Raw genomic sequence first — 22,134 nt, forward strand, 5'->3', positions numbered from 1 at the left:
GAGATGGGGAGGAAAAGGAGAGGGGGAGAAGGAGGGACGTAGTGAGAGTAGGGAGGGAGGTCATGAGGGCATCTCTCCCTGCCGGCCACACAATAACCCGCCCCTCACACACAAAAACGCGAAGCGATGACCACGTAACGTTTGATAGCTGTGGAGTACTACAACACCTGGAGCTGTAGCTGTGGAGTACTACAACACCTGGAGCTGTAGCTGTGGAGTACTACAACACCTGGAGCTGTAGCTGTGGAGTACTACAACACCTGGAGCTGTAGCTGTGGAGTACTACAACACCTGGAGCTGTAGCTGTGGAGTACTACAACACCTGGAGCTGTAACTGTGGAGTACTGCAACAATCGGAGCTGTAGCTGTGGAGTACTGCAACAACCGGTGCTGTAGCTGTGGAGTACTACAACACCTGGAGCTGTAGCTGTGGAGTACTACAACACCTGGAGCTGTAGCTGTGGAGTACTACAACACCTGGAGCTGTAGCTGTGGAGTACTACAACACCTGGAGCTGTAGTTGTGGAGTACTACAACACCTGGAGCTGTAGCTGTGGAGTACTACAACACCTGGAGCTGTAGCTGTGGAGTACTACAACACCTGGAGCTGTAGCTGTGGAGTACTATAACACCTGGAGCTGTAGCTGTGGAGTACTACAACACCTGGAGCTGTAGCTGTGGAGTACTACAACACCTGGAGCTGTAGCTGTGGAGTACTGCAACAACCGGAGCTGTAGCTGTGGAGTACTACAACACCTGGAGCTGTAGCTGTGGAGTACTGCAACAACCGGAGCTGTAACTGTGGAGTACTAAAACACCTTGAGCTGTAGCTGTGGAGTACTACAACACCTGGAGCTGTAGCTGTGGAGTACTACAACACCTGGAGCTGTAGCTGTGGAGTACTACAACACCTGGAGCTGTAGCTGTGGGGTACTACAACACCTGGAGCTGTAGCTGTGGAGTACTACAACACCTGGAGCTGTAACTGTGGAGTACTGCAACAATCGGAGCTGTAGCTGTGGAGTACTGCAACAACCGGAGCTGTAGCTGTGGAGTACTGCAACAACCGGTGCTGTAGCTGTGGAGTACTACAACACCTGGAGCTGTAGCTGTGGAGTACTACAACACCTGGAGCTGTAGCTGTGGAGTACTACAACACCTGGAGCTGTAGCTGTGGAGTACTACAACACCTTGAGCTGTAGCTGTGGAGTACTACAACACCTGGAGCTGTAGCTGTGGAGTACTACAACACCTGGAGCTGTAGCTGTGGAGTACTGCAACAACCGGAGCTGTAGCTGTAGAGTACTACAACACCTGGAGCTGTAGCTGTGGAGTACTACAACACCTGGAGCTGTAGCTGTGGAGTACTACAACACCTGGAGCTGTAGCTGTGGAGTACTGCAACAACCGGAGCTGTAGCTGTGGAGTACTACAACACCTGGAGCTGTAGTTGTGGAGTACTGCAACAACCGGAGCTGTAACTGTGGCGTACTAAAACACCTTGAGCTGTAGCTGTGGAGTACTACAACACCTGGAGCTGTAGCTGTGGAGTACTACAACACCTGGAGCTGTAGCTGTGGAGTACTACAACACCTGGAACTGTAGCTGTGGAGTGCTGCAACAACCGGAGCTGTAGCTGTGGAGTACTACAACACCTGGAGCTGTAGCTGTGGAGTACTGCAACAACCGGAGCTGTAGCTGTGGAGTACTAAAACACCTTGAGCTGTAGCTCTGGAGTACTACAACACCTGGAGCTGTAGCTGTGGAGCACTGCAACAAACGGAGCTGTAGCTGTAGAGTACTACAACACCTGGAGTGTAGCTGTGGAGTACTACAACAACCGGAGCTGTAGCTGTGGAGTACTAAAACACCTGGAGCTGTAGCTGTGGAGTAATACAACACCTGGAGTTGCAGCTGTGGAGTACTACAACACCTGGAGCTGTAGCTGTGGAGTAATTCAACACCTGGAGTTGTAGAGTACTACAACACCTGGTGCTGTAGCTGTGGATTACTACAACACCTGAGCTGTAGCTGTGAAGTATTACAACACCTGGAGTTGTAGCTGTAGAGTACTACAACACCTGGAGTTGTAGCTGTGGAGTACTACAGCACATGGAGCTGTAGCTGTGGAGTGCTATAACTCCTGGATTTGTAGCTATGGAGTACTACAACACCTGGAGCTGTAGCTGTGGAGTATTGCAACAACCGGAGCCGTAGCTGTGGAATACTACAACACTTATAGTTGTAGCTGTGGAGTAATATTACACATGGAGCTGTAGCTGTGGAGTACTACAACACCTGGTGCTGTAGCTGTGGATTACTACAACACCTGGAGCTGTAGCTGTGAAGTATTACAACACCTGGAGTTGTAGCTGTAGAGTACTACAACACCTGGAGTTGTAGCTGTGGAGTACTACAGCACATGGAGCTGTAGCTGTGGAGTGCTATAACTCCTGGATTTGTAGCTATGGAGTACTACAACACCTGGAGCTGTAGCTGTGGAGTATTGCAACAACCGGAGCCGTAGCTGTGGAATACTACAACACTTATAGTTGTAGCTGTGGAGTAATATTACACATGGAGCTGTAACTGTGGAGTACTATAACAACCTGAAGTTGTACTTGTGGAGCACTACAACACCTGGAACTGTAGCTGTGGATTACTACATACCTGAAGCTGTAGATGTAGAGTACTATAACACCTGGAGTTACTATTGTGGAGTACTACAACACCTGGCGCTATAGCTATGGAGTACTATAACACCTGGAGTTGTATCTGTGGAGTATTACAACACATGGAACTGGAGCTGTGGAGTAGTGCAACACCAGGAGTTACAGCTGTAGAGTACTGCAACACCTGGAGCTGTAGGTGTGGATTACTATAACACCCGGACCTGTAGCTGTGGAGTACTACAACACCTGGACCTGTAGCTTTGTAGTGGTACAACACCTGGACATGTAGCTCTGGAGTACTATAACACCTGGACCTAGAGCTGTGGAGTACTACAACACCTGGAGCTGTGGTTGTGAAGTACTACAACACCTGGAGCTGTAGCTGTGGCGTACTACAACACCTGGAGCTGTAGTTGTGAAGTGCTACGACACCTGGAGCTGTAGCTGTGGAGTACTACAACACCTGGAGCTGTAGCTGTGGAGTACTATAACACCTGGAGCTGTAGCTGTGGAGTACTACAACACATGGAGCTGTAGTTGTGAAGTACTACAACACCTGGGACTGTAGCTGTGGAGTACTACAACACATGGAGCTGTAGTTGTGAAGTACTACAACACCTGGAGCTGTAGCTGTGGAGTACTACAACACATGGAGCTGTAGCTGTGGAGTAGTGCAACACCTGGAGCTGTAGTTGTTGAATACTGCAACACCTTGAGCTGTAGCTGTGGAGTACTGCAACACCTGGAAATATAGCTGTGGAGTAATGCAACACCTGGAGCTGTAGCTGTAGAATACTAGAACACCTAGATCTGTAACTGTGGAGTACTGCAATACCTAGAGCTGTAGCTGTGGAGGACTACAACACCTGGAGCTGTAGCTATGGAGTACTTCAACCACTTAGAGCTGTAGCTGTGGAGGACTGCAACACCTGGAGCTGTAGCTGTGGGGTACTACAACACCTGGAGCTAGAATTTTGGAGTACTGCAACACCTGGAGTTGTAGCTGTGGAGTACTACAACACCTGGAGTTGTAGTTGTGGACTACTACAAAACCTGGAGCTGTAGCTGTGGAGTAATGCAACACCTGGAGCTGTAGCTGTGAAGTACTATAACATCTGGAGATGTAGCTGTGGAGTACTACAAAACATGGAGCTGTAGCTGTGGAGTAGTGCAACACCTGGAGCTGTAGCTGTGGAGTACTACAAAACATGGAGCTGTAGCTGTGGAGTAGTGCAACACTTGGAGCTGTAGCTGTGGAGTACTACAACAACTGGAGCGGTAGCTGTGGAGTGCTGCAACACCTGGAGCTGTAGCTATGGAATATTGCAACACCTGGATCTGTAACTGTGGAGTCCCTACAACACCTGGAGCTGTAGATGTGTAGTACTACAACACCTGGACCTGTAGCTGTGGTTGAATGCAACATCTGTAACTGTAGCTGTGGGTGAATGCAACACCTGGTGCTGTAGCTATGGGTGAATGCAACACCTGGAGCTGTAGCTGTGGAGTGCTGCAACACCTGAAGCCGTAGCTGTGGATTACTGCAACACCTGGAGATATAGCTGTGGAGTAATGCAACGTTTGGAGCTGTAGCTGTAGAATACTAGAGCACTTAGATCTGTAGCTGTGGTGCAATACAAGCACTTGGAGCTGTAGCTGTGGAGTACTGCAACACCTGGAGTTGTAGCTGTGGTGTACTACAACACCTGGAGCTGTAGCTGCGGAGTGCTGCAACACCTTGAGCTCTAGCTGTGGAGTGATACAACACCTGGAGCTGTCGCTGTGGAGTGCTGCAATACCAGGAGCTGTAGCTGTGGGGTACAACAGCACCTGGACCTGTAGCTGTGCCGTACTACAGCACATGGAAGTGTAGCTGTGGAGTGCTGCAACACCTGGAGCCGTAGCTGTGGAGTATTACAACACCTGGAGATATAGCTGTGGAGTAATGCAACATCTGGAGCTGTAGCTGTAAAATACTAGAACACCTAGATCTGTAACTCTCGAGTACTACATTACCTGGAGCTGTAGCTGTGGAGTACTACAACCAAGTGGAGCTGTAGTTGTTGAGTACTGCAACACCTGGAGTTGTAGCTGTGGAATACTTCAACACCTGGAGCTGGAGCTGTGGAGTAATGCAACACTTGGAGTTGCAGCTGGGGAGCACTACAACACATTTTGCTGTAGCTTTGGAGTACTGTATCACAAGGAGCTGTAGATGTGGAGTACTACAGGCACCTGGAGCTGTAGCTGTGGAGTAGTGTACCACCTGGAACTGTAGCTGTGGAGTAGCGCAACACCTGGAGTTGTAACTGTGGAGTATAGCAACACCTTGAGTTGTAGCTGTGATTTACTGCAACACCTGGATCTGTAGCTATGGAGTGCTGCAGCACATAGAGCCATAGCTGTGGAGTACTACAACACCTAGAGTTCTAGCTGTGGAGTACTGCAACACCTGGAGCATTAGCTGTGGAGCACTGCAAAACCTGGAGCTGTAGCTGTGGAATACTGCAACACCTGGAGCTGTAGCTGCGGAGTACTGCAGCACCTGGAGCTGTAGCTGTAGAGTACTACAACACCTGTAGCTGCAGCTGTGGACAACTGCAATACCTTGAGCTGTAGCTGTGGAGGACTTCAATACATGGAGATGTAGCTTTGGAGTACTATAACCACCTGGAGCTGTCGCTGTGGAGTACTGCGACACCAACTGGAGCTGAAGGTTTGGAGTACTACAACACCTGGAGCTGTAGTTGTAGAATACTGCAACACTTGGAACTGTAGCTGCAGAGTACTACAAACACCTGGAGCTGTAGCTGTGGAGTGCTACAAACACCTGGAGTTGTAGCTGTGGAGTAGTGCAACATCACCTGGAGCTGCAGCTGTGGAGTGCTGCAGCACCTGGAGCCGTAGCTGTGGAGTACTGCATCACCTGAAGATATAGCTATGGAGTACTGCAACACCTGGAGATATAGCTGTGGAGTATTGCCACACCTGGATCTGCAGCTGTGGAGCACTGCAACACATGGAGCTGTAGCTGTGGAATACTGCACCACTTGGATCTGTAACTTTGGAGTACTGCAATACCTTGAGCTATAGCTGCAGAGTGCTATAACACCTGGAGCTGTCGGTGTGATGTACTGCAACACCTGGAGCTTTGAATGTGGAACACTGCAACATCTTTAGCTGTAACTGTGGAATACTGCAACACCTGGATCTGTAGCTGTGGAGTATTGCAACACCTGGAGCTGCAGATGTGGAGTATTGCAACACCTGGAGCTGCAGCTGTGGAGTAGTGCAACACATGGAGCTGTTGCTCTGGAGTACTTCAACACCTGTATCTGTAGCTGTGGAGTACTGCAACACTTGGAGCTATAGCTGTGAATTACTTTAGCATCTGAAGCGGTAGTTGTGCAGTACTGCAACACCTGGAGCTGTAGCTGTGGAGACCTGCAGTAAATGGAGCTGAAGATGTGGAGTACTGCAACACATGTAGGTGTAGCAGTTGAGTACTGCAACACATGAAGCTGTAGCTCTGGAGTAATGCAATATCTGTAGCTGTAGCTGGGGAGCACTGCAACAGTTGGAGCTTTACCTGTGGTGTATTCCAACACCTGGAACTCTAGCTGTGGAGTACTACAAACACCTGGAACTGTAGCTGTGGAGTAGTGCAACACATGCAGCTGTGGTTGTGGAGTGCTGCAGTACTTGGAGCCGTAGTTGTGGAGTGCTGCAACACCTGGAGATATAGCTGTGGAGTACTGGAACACCTGGAGCTGTAGCTCTGGAGCACTGCAACACCTGGAGCAGTAGCTGTTGAATACTGCAACACTTGGAGCTGTAGCTGTGGAGTATCGCAACACCTGGAGCTGTAGGAGTGAGTACTACAACACCACGGGCTGTAGCTGTGGAGTATTGTAACACCTGGAGCTGTAGCTGTGGTGTACTGCAACACCTATAGCTGTAGCTCTGGAGTACTACAACCACCTGGAGCTGTAGCTGTGGAGTAGTGTAACACCTAGAGCTATAGCTGTGGAGTACTGCAAGACCTCGAGCTGTAGGTGTGGAGTGCTGGAACATTTGTAGCTGTAGCTATGGAGTACTGCAACACCTTTAGCCGTAGCAGTGGAGTAGTGCAACACCTGAAGATATTGCTGTGGAGTAGTGCAACACCTTGAGATATTGCTGTGGAGTAGTGCAACACCTTTAGCCGTAGCAGTGGAGTAATGTAACACCTGGAGCTGTTGCTTTGGAGCACTGCAGCACCTGGAGCTGTAACTGTAGAGTACTACAACACCTGGAGCTGTAGCTGTGCAGTGCTGCAACACCAACTGGAGCTGAAGCTGTGAAGTACTACAACACCTGGAGCTGTAGCTGTGCAGTGCTGCAACACCAACTGGAGCTGAAGCTGTGAAGTACCACAACACCTGGAGTTGTAGCTATGTAGTACTGCAATGATGGAGCCGTAGCAATGGAGTACTGCAACACTTGGAGCTGTAGCTGTGGAATAATGCAACACCTAGAGCTGTAGGTGTGGGGTACTGCAACAACTGTAGCTGCAGTTGTGGAGTACTACAACACCTGGAGCTGTAGTTGGGGAGTACTACAAACTCATGGAGCTATACTCTGCAGCAGTGCAACATCTGGAGCAGTAGCTGTGTAGTACCGTAGCACATGGAGCTGTAGCTCTGAAGTATTGCAGCACCTGGATTTATAGCTGTGCAGGACTGCAACTCGTGAAGCTATAGTTGTGGAGTACTGCAAGACCTGGAGCTGCAGCAGCGGAGCACTGCAACACGTGGAACTGTAGCTGTGGAGTACCGCAACACTTGAAGCTGTAGCTATGGAGTATTGCAACAACTGGAACTGTAGCTGTGGAGTACTGCAACACTTGGACCTTTACCTGTAGAGTACTGGAACACCTGGAGCTGTAGCTGTGGAGTACTGCAGCACATCGAGCAGTAGCTGTGGAGTGCTTAAGCACCTCGAGCTGTAGCTGTGGAGTACTGCATCACCTAGAGTTGTAGCTGCGTAGTACTGCAACACTTGCAGGTATTGCTATGGAGTACTGTAACCTCTGGAGCTATAGTTGTGGAGTACTGCAACACCTAGATCTGTAGCTTTGGAGTACTGCAACACTTGCAGCTATTACTATGGAGTACTGTAACATCTGGAGCTATAGCTGTGGAATACTGCAACACCTAGAGCAGTAGCTGTAAATACTGCAACACCTGGAGCTGTAGCTGTGGAGTACTGCAACACTTGAAGCAGTATCTTTGGAGTATTGCAACACCTGGAGCTGTAGCTGTGGAGTACTGAAACATCAGGAAGTGTAGCTGTGGAGTATTGCAACACCAGAGCTGTAGCATTGGAGTACTGCAACTCCTGCAGCTATAGTTTTGCAGAACTTAACACATGAAGCTGTGAAGTAGAGCAATGCCTGTAGCTGTAGATATGGAGTACTGCACCACCTGGAGCAGTTGTCATGAAGTACTGCAACACCTAAAGCTGTTGCTGAAGAGTACTGCAACACATGGAGCTGTAGCTGTGAAGCATTGCAACACCTTGATATATAGTTGTGAATTACTGTAATACCAATTAGTTTAGCTGTGGGGTACTGCAACACTTAAAGCCGTAGCTGTGGAGTATTGCAACACCTGGAGCTGTAGCTGTGGAGAACTGAAACATCAGGAGCTGTAGCTCGGGAGTAATGCAAAATCTGGAGCATTAACTGTTGAGTACTGCAGCACATGGAGCTGTAGCTCCGGAGTACTGCAACACCCGGAGCTACACCTGTGGAATACTGCAACTCCAGAAGCTATAGTAGTGGAGTACTTCAGCACCTGGAGCTGCAGCTGAGGAGCACTGCAGCACGTGGAGCTGTAGCTGTGGAGTACTGCAACACCTGCAAGAACTAGAACTGTAGCTGTGGAGTACTGCAGCACTTGGACCTTTAGCTGGAGGGTACTTCAACACCTGGAGCTGTACCGTGGAGTACAGCAACACCTGAAGCTGCAGCTGTGTGGTACTGGAACACCTGGAGTTGCAGCTATCGAGTATTACAACACCTGTAGCTGTAGTTGTAGAGTACTGCAACACCTGGAGCTGCAGCTATGGAGTGCTGCAGCACTTAGAGCTCCAACTGTGGAGTACTGCAAGACCTGGAGCTATAGCTGTAGAGAGAGAGCAACAACTGTAGCTGTAGCCGCGGAGTAATGCAGCCACTAGAGCTGTAGCTGTGGAGTACAGCAATAGTTGGAGTGATAACTGTGGAATACTGCAACACCTGGACCTGTAACTGTGGATTACAGCAACACCTGTAGCTGGTGAGTGCTGAACACATGAAGCTGTAGGTGTGGAGTACTGAACATCTGGAGCCGTAGCTTTGGAGAACTGTAACACCTAGAGATATTGCTAGGGAGTACTGCAACACCTGGAGCTGTATGTGTAGAGTACTGCAACCACCGCAGCTGTAGCTGTGGAGCACTGCAACACCTGGATCTGTAGCCATGGAGTATTGCAACGCATGCCGCTGTAACTGTGGAGTACTGCAACACTTGGAGCTGTATCTATAAAGTAATGCAACACCTGGAGCTATAGCTGTATAGTGCTGCAACACCTGGAGTTGTATCTCTGGAGTAATGAAACGCCTGAAGCTGTAGCGGTGGAGTAATGCAACACCTAGAGGTATAGCTGTGGAGTACAGCAACACCTGGAGCTGCAGCTGTGGAGATACTGCATCACAGGGAGCTGTAATTGTGGAGTACTGTAACACATGGAGGTATAGCTTTGAAGTATCGCAACACTTGGAGCTGCAGTTGTGGAGTACTGTAACATATGGAACTGTAGCTGTGGTGTAATGCAACACCTGGAACCGTAGCTGTGGAGTATTTCAAAACCTGACGCTGCAGCTGTGGAGTACTACAACACCTAGAGCTCTAGCTGTGGAGTAGAGAAACACCTGGAACTGCAGCTGTTGAGGATTTCAAAGCCTGGAGCTATAGCTTTGGAGTACTGCGACACCTGGAGTTATAGATATGGAGTACTGCAGCACCTGTAGCTGTTGCTGTGTACTCTGCAACACCTGGAGCTATACCTATGGAGCACTGCAGCACCTGGAGCTGTACCTGTGGAGTACTAATGCACCTGGAGCTGTAGCTGTGGAGAATTGGAGCTTCTGGAGCTATAGCTGTGGAAGAATGCAACACCTAAGGTGGTAGCTGTGGACTACTTCAGCGCCTGGAGGCTCAGCTCTGGAGTACTGCAGCACCTTTAGCTATAGCTGTGGAGTACTGTAATACCTGGGGCTGTAGCAGTGGAGCACTGCAGCACCTGGAGCTGCAGCTGTGGATCACAGCAATACCTGGAGCTTTAGCTCTAGAGTACTACAGCATCTGGTCTGCTGATCTGGAGTACTGCAACACCTGGAGAGGTAGTTAAAGAGTACTGCGATACCCAGAGCTGTAGCTGTTTAGTTCGGCAACACCTGGAGCTGTAGCTGTGGATTATTCCAACACCTGGAGCTGTAGTTGTAGAGTAATGCAACACCTGGAACATTAGCTGTGAAGTATGCAACTCCTGGAACTGCAGCCGTGGAGTACTGAAGCACCTGGAGCTGTAGCTGTGGAGTACTTCAACACATGGAGGAATATTTTGGAGTACTGCAACACCTGTAGCTATAGCTGTGGAGCAATGTAGCACCTGGAGCTGTAGCTGTAGAGTACTGCAACACCTGGAGATGTAGCTATGGAGGACTGGAAATCCTTGAGCTATAGCTTTGGAGTACTGGAACACTTGGAACCGTAGCTGTGCAGCACTGCAGCACCTGGAACAATAGCTGTAGAGCACTGCAACTCCTGGAGATGTAGCTCTAGAGTACTGCAACACCTGGAGCGGGAACTGTGGAGTCCTGCAGCACCTGGAGCTATAGATGAGGAGTACTGCAAAATCCCGAGCTGTAGCTATAGTTGTGGAGCACTGGAACACCTTGAGCTGCAGATGTGGAGTCTTGCAAAACCGGTAGCTATAGCTGTGGAGCACTACAACCCCTAGAGCTGTAGCTGTGGAGTACTGCAGCACTAGGAGTTGTAGCTGTGGAGAACTGCAACACCTGGAGCTGGAGCTTTGGAGGACTGCAACAAATGCAGCTGCGGGTGTGGAGTACTGCTGTATCTGGAGCTGCTGCTGCATCACCTGGAGTTGTAGCTGTGGAATACTGCAATACCTGGAGCTGTAGCTGTGGAACTGCAACACCTGGAGTTGTAGCTGTGAGCACTACAACATCTGGAGATGTAGCTGTGGAGTACTGTAACACCTGGAGCTGGAGCTGAGGAGTATTGCAGCACCTGGAGATATATCTGTGGAGGCCTGCAATAGCTAGAGATGTACCTGTGGCGTACTGCAACACCTGGATTTGTTGCTGTGGGATACTGCAATACCTGGAGCTATAGATGTCGAGTACTTCAAAGCCCGGAGCTATAGCTGTGGAGTGTGGAGTACTGTAACACCTTGAGCTTTATATGTGGAGTACTGCAACACATGGAGCTGTAGCTGTGGAGTGTTGCAACACCTGCAGCTATAGATGTGGAGTACTGCAACACCTGGAGCTATAGCTTTGGAGTGCTGTAACACCTTGTGCTGTAAATTTGGAGTACTGCAACACCTGGAGCTATAGCTGTCGAACACTGCAACAAAGGGAGCTATAGCTATGGAGCACTGCAACAAGTGGAGCTATAGCCGTATAGTACTGCAACACTTAGAGCTGTAGCTGAGAAGCAAAGTAACACCTGGAGCTTTTTAGCTGTGGAGTACTGGAACTCCTGGAGGTTATCTGTGGAGTACTGCAATACTTGCAACTGAAGCTGTGGAGTACTGGAACATCTGGATCTGTAGCTGTAGAGTAATGAAACACCTGGAGTCGCAGCTGTGGAGTATTGCATTACCTGGAGCTGTAGCTCTGGAGTACTGCAGCATCTGGAGCTGTAGCTGTGGATTACTGCAGCACCTGGTGCTGTAGCTCTGAAGTACTGCAGCCACTGGAACTGTAGCTGTAGATTAATGCAACACCTGGTTTTGTAACTGTGGAGTACTGCGACACCTGGAGCTGTAGATGTGGTGTGCTGAAACACCTGAAGCTTTAAGTGTGCAGCACTGCAACACCTTAGTCTGTACTTCTGGAACCCTGCACCACCTGGAAGTCAAGATGTGGAGCACTGCAGCACCTGGAGATGTAGCTGTGGAGTACTGCATCATCTGGAGCTATAATTGCGAAGTGATGTAACACCTAGAGCGGTAGCTGTGGAGTGCAGCAGCACCTAGAGGTTTAACTGTGGAGTGGTGCAACGCTTTCAGCTGTAGCAATGGTGTACTGCAGCACCTGGTGCTGTAGCTGTGGAGGGCTGCAACACCTGAAGCTGAAGCTGTTGATTACTGCAACACCTGAAGCTATAGCTTTGGAATACTACAACACCTGGAGCTTTAGCTCTGGAGTATTGCAGCACCTAGAGCTGTAGCTGTTTAGTATTGCAACACCTGTAACTGTAGGTGTAGAGCACTGCAACACCTGAAGTTGTAGACTTGGAGCACTGCAGCACTTGTAGCTGTAGCTGTAGCTGTAGCTGTAAGGTACTTCATCACCTAGACCTGTAGCTGTGGGATACTGCAACACCTGGAACTGTAACTGTGGAGCTCTGCAACACCTGGAACTGTAACTGTGGAGTACTGCAAACTCTGGGGCTGTAGATATGGAGTACTGCAACACCTGGAACTATAGTTGTGGAGTACTGGAACACCTTGAGCTATAACTCTTGAGTACAGAAACACCTGGAGCTGTAGCTGAGGGGTACTGAAACACCTGGTGCTATAACTTTGGAGTACTGCAACACCAGGAGTTGTAGCTGTGGAGTAATGCAACACCTGTAGCTATAGATATGGAGTACTGTAGAACCTGTAGCTATAGGTGTGAAGTGCTATAACATCTTGAGCTGTAGATGAGGAGTACTGCAAAACTGGCAGCTATAGATGTCGAGCACTGCAACACCTGGAGCTGCAGCTATGGAGTACTGCAGCAATTGCAGCTGTAACTGTGGAGTAGTGCAGCACCAGGAGCTGTAGCTGTGGAATACTGCAACATCTGGAGCTGTTGCTGTGGAGGACTGCAACAAATGCAGCTGCAGTAGTGGGGTATTGCAGCATCCGCAGCAGCTGCTGTCGTGTACTGCAACACCTGGAGCTATATCTGTGGATTATTGCAACACCTGTAAGTGTAGCTGTGGATTACTGCAACACTTGTAGCTGTAGGTGTGGAGTACTGCAGAACCTGGAACTGTACTTGTGGGTTAGTGCAACACCTGGAGTTGTAGCTTTGGAGTACAGCAACTCCTGGAGCTGTAGGTGTGGAGTACTGCAAAACCTGGAGCTATAGCTGTGAATATTGCAAAACCTGGAGCTGCAGCTATGGATTATTGCAACACCTATAGCTAAAGCTGTGGAGGACTGCAATACCTAGAGCCATAGATGTGGAGTACTGCAACACCTGGAGCTGTAGCTGTAGAGTACTATAACACCTGGAGCTATAGCTGCTGAGCACTGCACCAAATGGAGCTATATTTATGGAGCACTAGAACAAGTGGAGCTATAGCTGTGTAGTACTGCAACACTTGGAGGTTAGCTGTGGAGCAAAGCAACACTTGAAGCTATAGCTGTGGAGTACTGGAACTCCTGAAGGTATAGCTGTGGAGTACTGCAATACCTGCAACTGGAGCTGTGGAGCACTGGAACAACTGGAGCTGTATCTCTAGAGTAATGCAACACCGGAAGCTGCAGCTGAGGAGAATGCACCACCTGGAACTGTACCTGTGAAGTACTGCGGCACCTGGAGCTATAGCGGTGGAGTACTGTAGCACCTGGTGCTGTAGCTTTGAAGTACTGCAGCACCTGGAACTGTATGTGTGGATTACTGCAACACCTGTAGTTGTAGTTGTGGAGTACTGCAGCACCTGAAGCTATAGTTGATGAGTATTGCAACACCTAGTGCTATAGCTGTGGAATACTGCAACACCTGGAGCTGTAGGTCTGGAGCACTGCAGAACCTGGAGGTCTAGCTGTGGAGTACTGCAGCACCTGGAGATGTAGCTTTGGAGTGCTGCATCATCTGGAGCTATAACTGTGAAGTACTGTAACACATGGAGCGGTAGCTGTGGAGTACTGCAGCACCTGGAGGTTTAGCTGTGGAAGAAAGTAACGCCTGGAGCTTTAGCTGTGGAAGAAACCAGCTCCTGGAGCTTTAGCTGTGGAGTACTGCAGCAACTGGAGGTTTAGCTGAGGAAGAAAGCAACATCTGGAGCTTTAGCTGTTCAGTACTGCAGCACCTGGTGCTGTAGCTGTGGAGTGCTGCAACACTTGAAGCTGAAGCTATGGAGTGCTGTAACACCTGGAGCTGTAACTGTGGAGTAGTGCAACACCTGAAGTGGAAGCTTGGAATACTGCAACACCTGAAGCTATAGCTGTTGGCTGATGCAACACCTGGAGCTATAGCTATGGAGTATTAGAACAACTGGAGCTGTAGCTGTGGAGCATTGCAACAACTGGAGCTGTTGCTGTGAAATGCTGCAACATTTGGAGATGAAGCAGTTGAGTACTGCAGCACCTTGAGCTGTAGCTGTGGAGTACTGCAACACCTGGAGATGTAGTTGTTGAGCACTGTGACATCTGGAGCTGTAGCTGTGGAGTACTGCAACACCTGGAGATGTAGTTGTTGAGCACTGTGACATCTGGAGCTGTAGCTGTGGAGTACTGCAACACCTGGAGATGTAGTTGTTGAGCACTGTGACATCTGGAGCTGTAGCTGTGGAGTACTGCAACACCTGGAGATGTAGTTGTTGAGCACTGTGACATCTGGAGCTGTAGCTGTGGAGTACTGCAACACCTGGAGATGTAGTTGTTGAGCACTGTGACATCTGGAGCTGTAGCTGTGGAGTACTGCAACACCTGGAGATGTAGTTGTTGAGCACTGTGACATCTGGAGCTGTAGCTGTGGAGTACTGCAGCACCCGAAGATATGGCTGTGGAGGCAGCAATTGCTGGAGATGTGCCTGCGGAGTATTGCAACACCTGGAACTGCAGCTGTGGGGTACTGCAACACCTAGCGCTATAGATGTGGAGTTCTGCAACACCTGGAGCCATAGCTGTGGAGTACTGCAACATCTTGAGCTGTAAATGTGGAGTACTGCAAAACCTGGCGCTATAGCTGTGGAGCACTGCAACAAGTGGAGGTATAGGTGTGGAGCATTGCAATACCTGGAGCCGTAGTTGTGGAAGAAAGCAACACCTGGAGCTGTAGCTGTGGAGTACTGAAGCACCTGGAACTGTAGCTGTGGAACACTGCAACACCTGGAACTGTACTTCGGGAGCACTGCAGCACTTGGGGGTTTAGTTGTGGAGTGCTGCAGCACCTGGAGATGTAGCTATGGAAGACTGCATCGCAGGGAGCTATAACTGTGAAGTACTGTAACACCTGGAGAGGTAGCTGTGGAGTACTGCAGCACCTGGAGGTTTAGCTGTGGAGTAGTGCAACACCTGGAGCTGATGCAGTGAATTCCTGCAGCACCTGGAGATATATCTGTGGAGCATTAGAAAAACTGGAGCTGTAGCTATGGAGCACTACAACACCTGGAGCTGTTACTGAGATCTTACAACACCCAGAGATGAAGCAGTTGACTACTGTAACACCTTAATCTGTAGCTGTGGAGCACTGCAGTACTTGGAGATGTAGCATTTGAGCACCGCAACATCTGGAGCTAGAGCTATGGAGTACTGCAGCACCTGCAAATATAGCTTTGAAGCCCTACAATAATTGGAGATGTGCCTGTGGAGTAATGCAACACCTGGAGTTGTACCTGTTGAGTATTGCAACAGCTAGAGCTAAAGATGTGGAGCAGTGCAACACCTGTAGTTATAGCTGTGGCGTACTACAACTGTAGCTGTAGCTGTGGAGAACTTCAACACATGGAACTGTAGCTGTAGCTTTGGAGATATTGCAGCAACTGAAGCTGTTTTCTGTGGAGATACCGATGTTTTTGTAGAGTACTTTAACACCTGGAATCATAGCTGTAGAGTACGCAACCACTGGAGCTTTAGCTGTGTAGTACTGTCGCATCTGGCGCTGTAGCTGTGGAGTACTGCAACATCTCGAGCTATTGTTGTGAAGTACTGCAACACCTGAGCAATAGCTGTGGAGGACTGCAAAACCTGGATCTATAGTTGTGGAGTTCTGCAACACCTGGAGCTATAGATGTAGAGCACGGCAACTCCTGGGGCTGTAGCTGTAGAGTACTACAACAACTGTAGCGGGAGCTGTATAGTACTTCCGCACCTGGTGTTATGGCTGTGGAGTACTGCAACACCTGGGACTGTAGCTGTGGAGTACTGCACCACCTGGAGATGTAGCTGTGGAGTAGTGCAACACCTGGTGCTGTAGCTGTGGAGTACTGCAACAACTGGAGCTATAGGTGTAGAGTATTACAACTCATGAAGCTGTAGCTGGTGATGACTAAAACACATGGAGCTACAGCAGTGGAGTACTGCAGCACCTGTAGCTGTGGAGTACTGCAACACTTGAGCAATAGTTGTGGAGTACTGCAACACCTGGAGTTGTAGATGTGAAGTATAGCAACACCTGAAGTTGCTGCCACGAAATACTGCAAAACATGGAGCTATAGCTGTGGATTTCTGCAACTCCGGGAGCTATAGCTGTGGAGCACTTCAATCCTGGAGCTGTACCTGTGGAGTACTACAACACCTGGAGCTGGAATTGTGTGGTTCTGCAACACCTGGAGCTGTAGCTCTGGAGTACTGCAACACATAGAGCTGTACTTCTGGAGCACTGCAGCGCCTGGAGGTCTAGTTGTGGAGTACTGCAGCATCTGGAGATGTAGCTGTGGAGTACTGCATCATCTGGAGCTATAACTGTGAAGGACTGTAGCGGTAGCTGTGGAGTACTGCAGCACCTAGAGGTTTAGCTGGGGAGCACTGCAGCACCTGGCACTGTAGCTGTGGAGTGCTGCAACACCTGAAGCTGAAGCTATGGATCACTGTAGCACTTAGAGCTATAGCCGTGACGTACTGCAGCACCCGGAGCTTTAGCTCTGCAGTGCTGCAGCACCTGGAGCTGTAGCTGTTTAGTGCTGCAACACCTGGAGCTATAGCTGTAGAGTACCGCAACACCTAGAGTTGTAGGTTTAGAGCACTGCAGCACCTGCAGCTGTAGCTGTGAAGTACTCCATCAACTGGAGCTGTAGTTGTTGAGTACTGTAACACCTGGAGCTATAACTGTTGAACACTGCAACACCTGGAGCTGTAGCTATGGAGCACTGCAACACCTGGAACTGGATCTGTGGAGTTCTGCAGCACCTATAGATATAGCTGTGGAGGCTTGCAATAGCTAGAGATGTATCTGTGGCGTAATGCGACACCTGGAGCTGTAGCTGTTGAGCAATACAACAGCCGGAGCTATTGATGTGGAGCACTGCAACGCCTTTAGCCATAGCTGTGGAGTACTGCAATTCTTGTAGCTGTAGCTGTGGACTACTGCAACAGGTGGAGCTGTAGTTCTGGAGTACTTGAACCCCTGAAGCTATAGCTGTGGAGTACTACGACACCTCTAGCTGTAGCTTTGGAGATATTGCAGCATCTGAAGCTGTGGCTGTGGATATACTGCAGCATCTAGAGCTGTACATGTAGAGTACTTCAACGCCTGGAATTAAGCTGTGGAGTACGCAGCTACTGGACCTTTAGCTGTGGAGTACTGTCGCATCTGGCGCTGTAGCTGTGGAGTACTACAACGTCTCGAGCTATTGTCAAGTACTGCAACACCTGGAGCAGTATCTGTGGAGCACTGCAGCACCTGGGGCTATAACTGTGGAGTTTTGCAACACTTGGAGCTGCACCTGTGGAGTGCTGCAGCCCCTCGGGCTGTAGCTCTGAAGTACTGCAGCACCTGCAACTGTAGCTGTGGATCACTGCAACACCTTTAGTTGTAGCTGTGGAGTACTGCAACACCTGGAGCTGTAGCTGTGGTGTACTGCAACACCTGGTGCTATAGCAGTGGAGCATTGCAACATCTGGAGCTGTACTTCTGAAGCACTGCAACACCTAGAGGCCTAGCTGTGGAGTACTGCAGCACCTGGAGCTGTAGCTGTGGTGTACTGCAACACCTGGTGCTATAGCAGTGGAGCATTGCAACATCTGGAGCTGTACTTCTGAAGCACTGCAACACCTAGAGGCCTAGCTGCGGAGTACTGCAGCACCTGGAGATGTAGCTGTGGAGGTCTGCAATAGCTGGAGATGTACCTGTGGAGTAATGCGACACCTGGAGCTGTAGCTGTGGAGTAATGTAATAGCCGGAGTTATAGATGTGGAGCACTGCAACACCTGTAGCCATAGCTGTGGAGTACTGCAACTCTTGTAGCTGTAGCTGTGGACTACTGTAACAGTTGGAGCTGGAGCTCTAGAGTATTGGAGTCCTTGGAACTATAGCTTTGGAGTACTGCAACACCTCTAGCTGTAGATTTGGAGGTATTGCAGCATATAGAGCTGTAGCTGTGGAGATACCAAGCATCTAGAGATATACATGTAGAGTACTTCAACACCTGGAATTATAGTTGTGGAGTATGCAACTACTGGAGCTCTAGCTGTGGAGTATTATCGCATCTGGCGCTGTAGCTATGAAGTACTGCAACGCCTCGTGTTATAGTTGTAAAGTACTGCAGCACCTGGAGTTATAACTGGAGTTTTGAAACACCTGGAGCTGCACCTGCGGAGTACTGCAGCACCTGGGCTGTAGCTGCGGATCACTGCAACACCTGTAGTTGTAGTTGTGGAGTACTGCAGTACCTGGAACTGTAGCTGAGGAGTGCTGCAGCACCTGGAGCTGTAGCTGTGCAGTACTGCAGCACCTGGAGCTGTAGCTGTGGAGTACTGCAACACCTGGTGCTATAGCAGTGGAGTACTGTAACACCTGGAGCTGTACTTCTGAAGCACTGTGGCACCTTTAGGTCTAGCTGTAGCGTACTGTAGCATCCGGAGCTGTATCTGTGAAGTACTGCAATGCTTCGAGCTATAGTTGTGAAATACTGGAATACCTGGAGCAGTTGCTGTGGAACAATGCAGCACCTGAAGCAATAGCTGTGGAGTTCTGCAACACCTGGAGCTATAGGTGTGGAGCACGACAACTCCTGGAGTTGAAGCTGTGGAGTACTGCAACACCTGTAGCGAGAGCTGTGTAGCATTTCTGCACATGGAGTTATACCTGTGGAGTACTGCAACACCTGGAGCTGTAGCTGTTGATTACTGCAAAACCTGGAGCTGAGATTGTTGTGATTCAGCCTCTACTGTGTCCAAAGTGGTGTTGTGAGTTATGTTCTACTGTGTTCCAAGTGGGTGTTGTGAGTCAGGATTTACTGTCTCCCAGCTGCGTGTTATGCGTCAGGCTCTACTGTGACCTAGCTGGGTGTTGTGAGTCAGGCTCTACTGCGTCTCAGCTGGGTGTTGTGAGTCAGGCTCTACTGCGTCTCAGCTGGGTGTTGTGAGTCGTTCTACTGTTTCCCAGCTGGGTGTTGTGATTCAAGATCTGCTATGTCGCGGCAGGGTGTTGTGAATCAGAATCAGACTCTACTGTGTCCCAGCTGGGTGTTGTGATTCATGCTCTAGTGTGTCCCAGCTGGGTGTTGTGATTCATGCTCTAGTGTGTCCCAGCTGGGTGTTGTGATTCATGCTCTAGTGTGTCCCAGCTGGGTGCTGTGAGTCATGCTCTTTTGTGTGCCAGCTTAGTGTTTTGAGTCACTCTTTACTGTGTCTCAGCTGGGTTTGTAAGTCATGCTCTGCTGTGTCCTAGGTGGTTGAGTCATGATCTATCGTGTACTAGGTAGTTATCTTGAGCCAGGCCTTACTGTGATCAAGATTGGTGTTGTGAATCATGTTCTACTGTGTCCCATTTGGATGTTCTGAGTCATGCTCTGCTGTGTCTCAGTTGGGTATTGTAGGTCAGACTTTACTGTGTTTCAGCTGGGTGTTGTGATTCATGTTCTACAGCGTCCCTGCTGGGCGTTGTCTGTAATGCTCTGCTGTATAACAGCTGGGTGTTGTGAGTCATGCTCTACTGTGTCCCAGCTGGGTGTTGTGAGTCAGGCTCTACTGTGTCCCAGCTGGGTGTTGTAAGTCATGCTCTACTATGTCCCAGCTGTGTGTTGCGAGTCATGCTTTTCTGTGTCTCAGCTGGGCGCTGTGAGTCATGCTCTGCTGTATCCCAGTTTGGTGTTTTTAGTCAGGCTTTACTGTGTCCCTAGCTTGGGGTTGTGAGTCATGCTGTATATGTCCTTCTTAGGGGTTATGAGTCATGCTGTACTGTGTCCTTCTTAGGGGTTGTGAGTCATGCTGTATATGTCCTTCTTAGGGGTTATGAGTCATGCTGTATGTGTCCTTCTTAGGGGTTGTGAGTCATGCTGTATATGTCCTTCTTAGGGGTTGTGAGTCATGCTGTACTGTGTCCTTCTTAGGGGTTGTGAGTCATGCTGTATATGTCCTTCTTAGGGGTTATGAGTCATGCTGTATGTGTCCTTCTTAGGGGTTGTGAGTCATGCTGTACTGTGTCCTTCTTAGGGGTTGTGAGTCATGCTGTATATGTCCTTCTTAGGGGTTTGAGTCATGCTGTATGTGTCCTTGTCCTTCTTAGGGGTTGTGAGTCATGCTGTACTGTGTCCTTCTTAGGGGTTGTGAGTCATGCTGTACTGTGTCCTTCTTAGGGGTTGTGAGTCATGCTGTATATGTCCTTCTTAGGGGTTGTGAGTCATGCTGTACTGTGTCCTTCTTAGGGGTTGTGAGTCATGCTGTATATGTCCTTCTTAGGGGTTGTGAGTCATGCTGTATATGTCCTTCTTAGGGGTTGTGAGTCATGCTGTACTGTGTCCTTCTTAGGGGTTGTGAGTCATGCTGTATATGTCCTTCTTAGGGGTTGTGAGTCATGCTGTATATGTCCTTCTTAGGGGTTGTGAGTCATGCTGTATAGTGTCCTTCTTAGGGGTTGTGAGTCATGCTGTATATGTCCTTCTTAGGGGTTGTGAGTCATGCTGTATATGTCCTTCTTAGGGGTTGTGAGTCATGCTGTATATGTCCTTCTTAGGGGTTGTGAGTCATGCTGTACTGTGTCCTTCTTAGGGGTTGTGAGTCATGCTGTATATGTCCTTCTTAGGGGTTGTGAGTCATGCTGTACTGTGTCCTTCTTAGGGGTTGTGAGTCATGCTGTATATGTCCTTCTTAGGGGTTGTGAGTCATGCTGTACTGTGTCCTTCTTAGGGGTTGTGAGTCATGCTGTATATGTCCTTCTTAGGGGTTGTGAGTCATGCTGTACTGTGTCCTTCTTAGGGGTTGTGAGTCATGCTGTACTGTGTCCTTCTTAGGGGTTGTGAGTCATGCTGTACTGTGTCCTTCTTAGGGGTTGTGAGTCATGCTGTATGTGTCCTTCTTAGGGGTTGTGAGTCATGCTGTACTGTGTCCTTCTTAGGGGTTGTGAGTCATGCTGTACTGTGACCGACCTCAGTTTTGTGAGTCTTGATCTACTGAGTCCCTGCTGGGTGTTGTGAGTCAGCTTCTGTTGTGTCCCAGCTTGTGCTTTTGAGTCATGCTCTACTGTGTCTCAGCTGCATGTTGTGATTTGTATTCTTTTGTGTCCGAGCTGGGGTTGTGAGTCATGCTTTTCTGTGTCCCAGCTGAGTGTTGTGAGTCAGGATCTAGTCTGTCCCAGCCTGGGGTTGTGAGCTTATTGTTGTGAGTCATACTTAACTCTGTCTCAGCTGGATGCTGTGAGTCATGTTCTTTTGTGTCCCAGCTGGGGCTGTGAGTCATGCTCTACTGTGACTCAGCTTGATGTTGTGAGTCTGGCTCTATTATCTCCTAGCTGTAGGTTGCGTCCAAGTTTAGTGTTGTGAGTCAGGTTCTACTGTGTCCCAGCTGGGTGCTTTGAGTCATACTCCACTGTGTCCCAGGTGATTGTTTTGAGTCAGCCTCTACTGATTCCTTATTGAGTGTTGTGAGTCATGCTCTACCGTGTTCCAGCTGGTTTTTGTGAATCATGCTCTACTGTATCCCAGCTGGGTTTTGTGAGTCAGCCTCTACTATGTCCCAGCTGTGGGTTTGAGTCATGCTCAACTGTGTCCTAGCTGGTTGTTGTGAGTCATGCACTATTGAGTCCTAGCTGGGTGATGTGAGTCATGTTATACTCTGTCCCAGCTGGGTGCTGTGAATAATACTCCACTGTGTCCCAAGTGGTGGTTATGAGTCAACCTCTACTGATTCCTTATTGGGTGTTGTGAGTCATGTTTTATAGTGTTCCAACTGGTTATTGTGAATCATGCTCTGTGTCCTAGCTGGATTTTGTGGGTCAAGCTCTACTGTGTTCCAACTGGGTGTTTTGAGT

The sequence above is a fragment of the Panulirus ornatus genome, chromosome 51 (assembly GCF_036320965.1).
Source record: "Panulirus ornatus isolate Po-2019 chromosome 51, ASM3632096v1, whole genome shotgun sequence".
In the NCBI taxonomy this organism is placed as follows: Eukaryota; Metazoa; Arthropoda; class Malacostraca; order Decapoda; family Palinuridae; genus Panulirus; species Panulirus ornatus.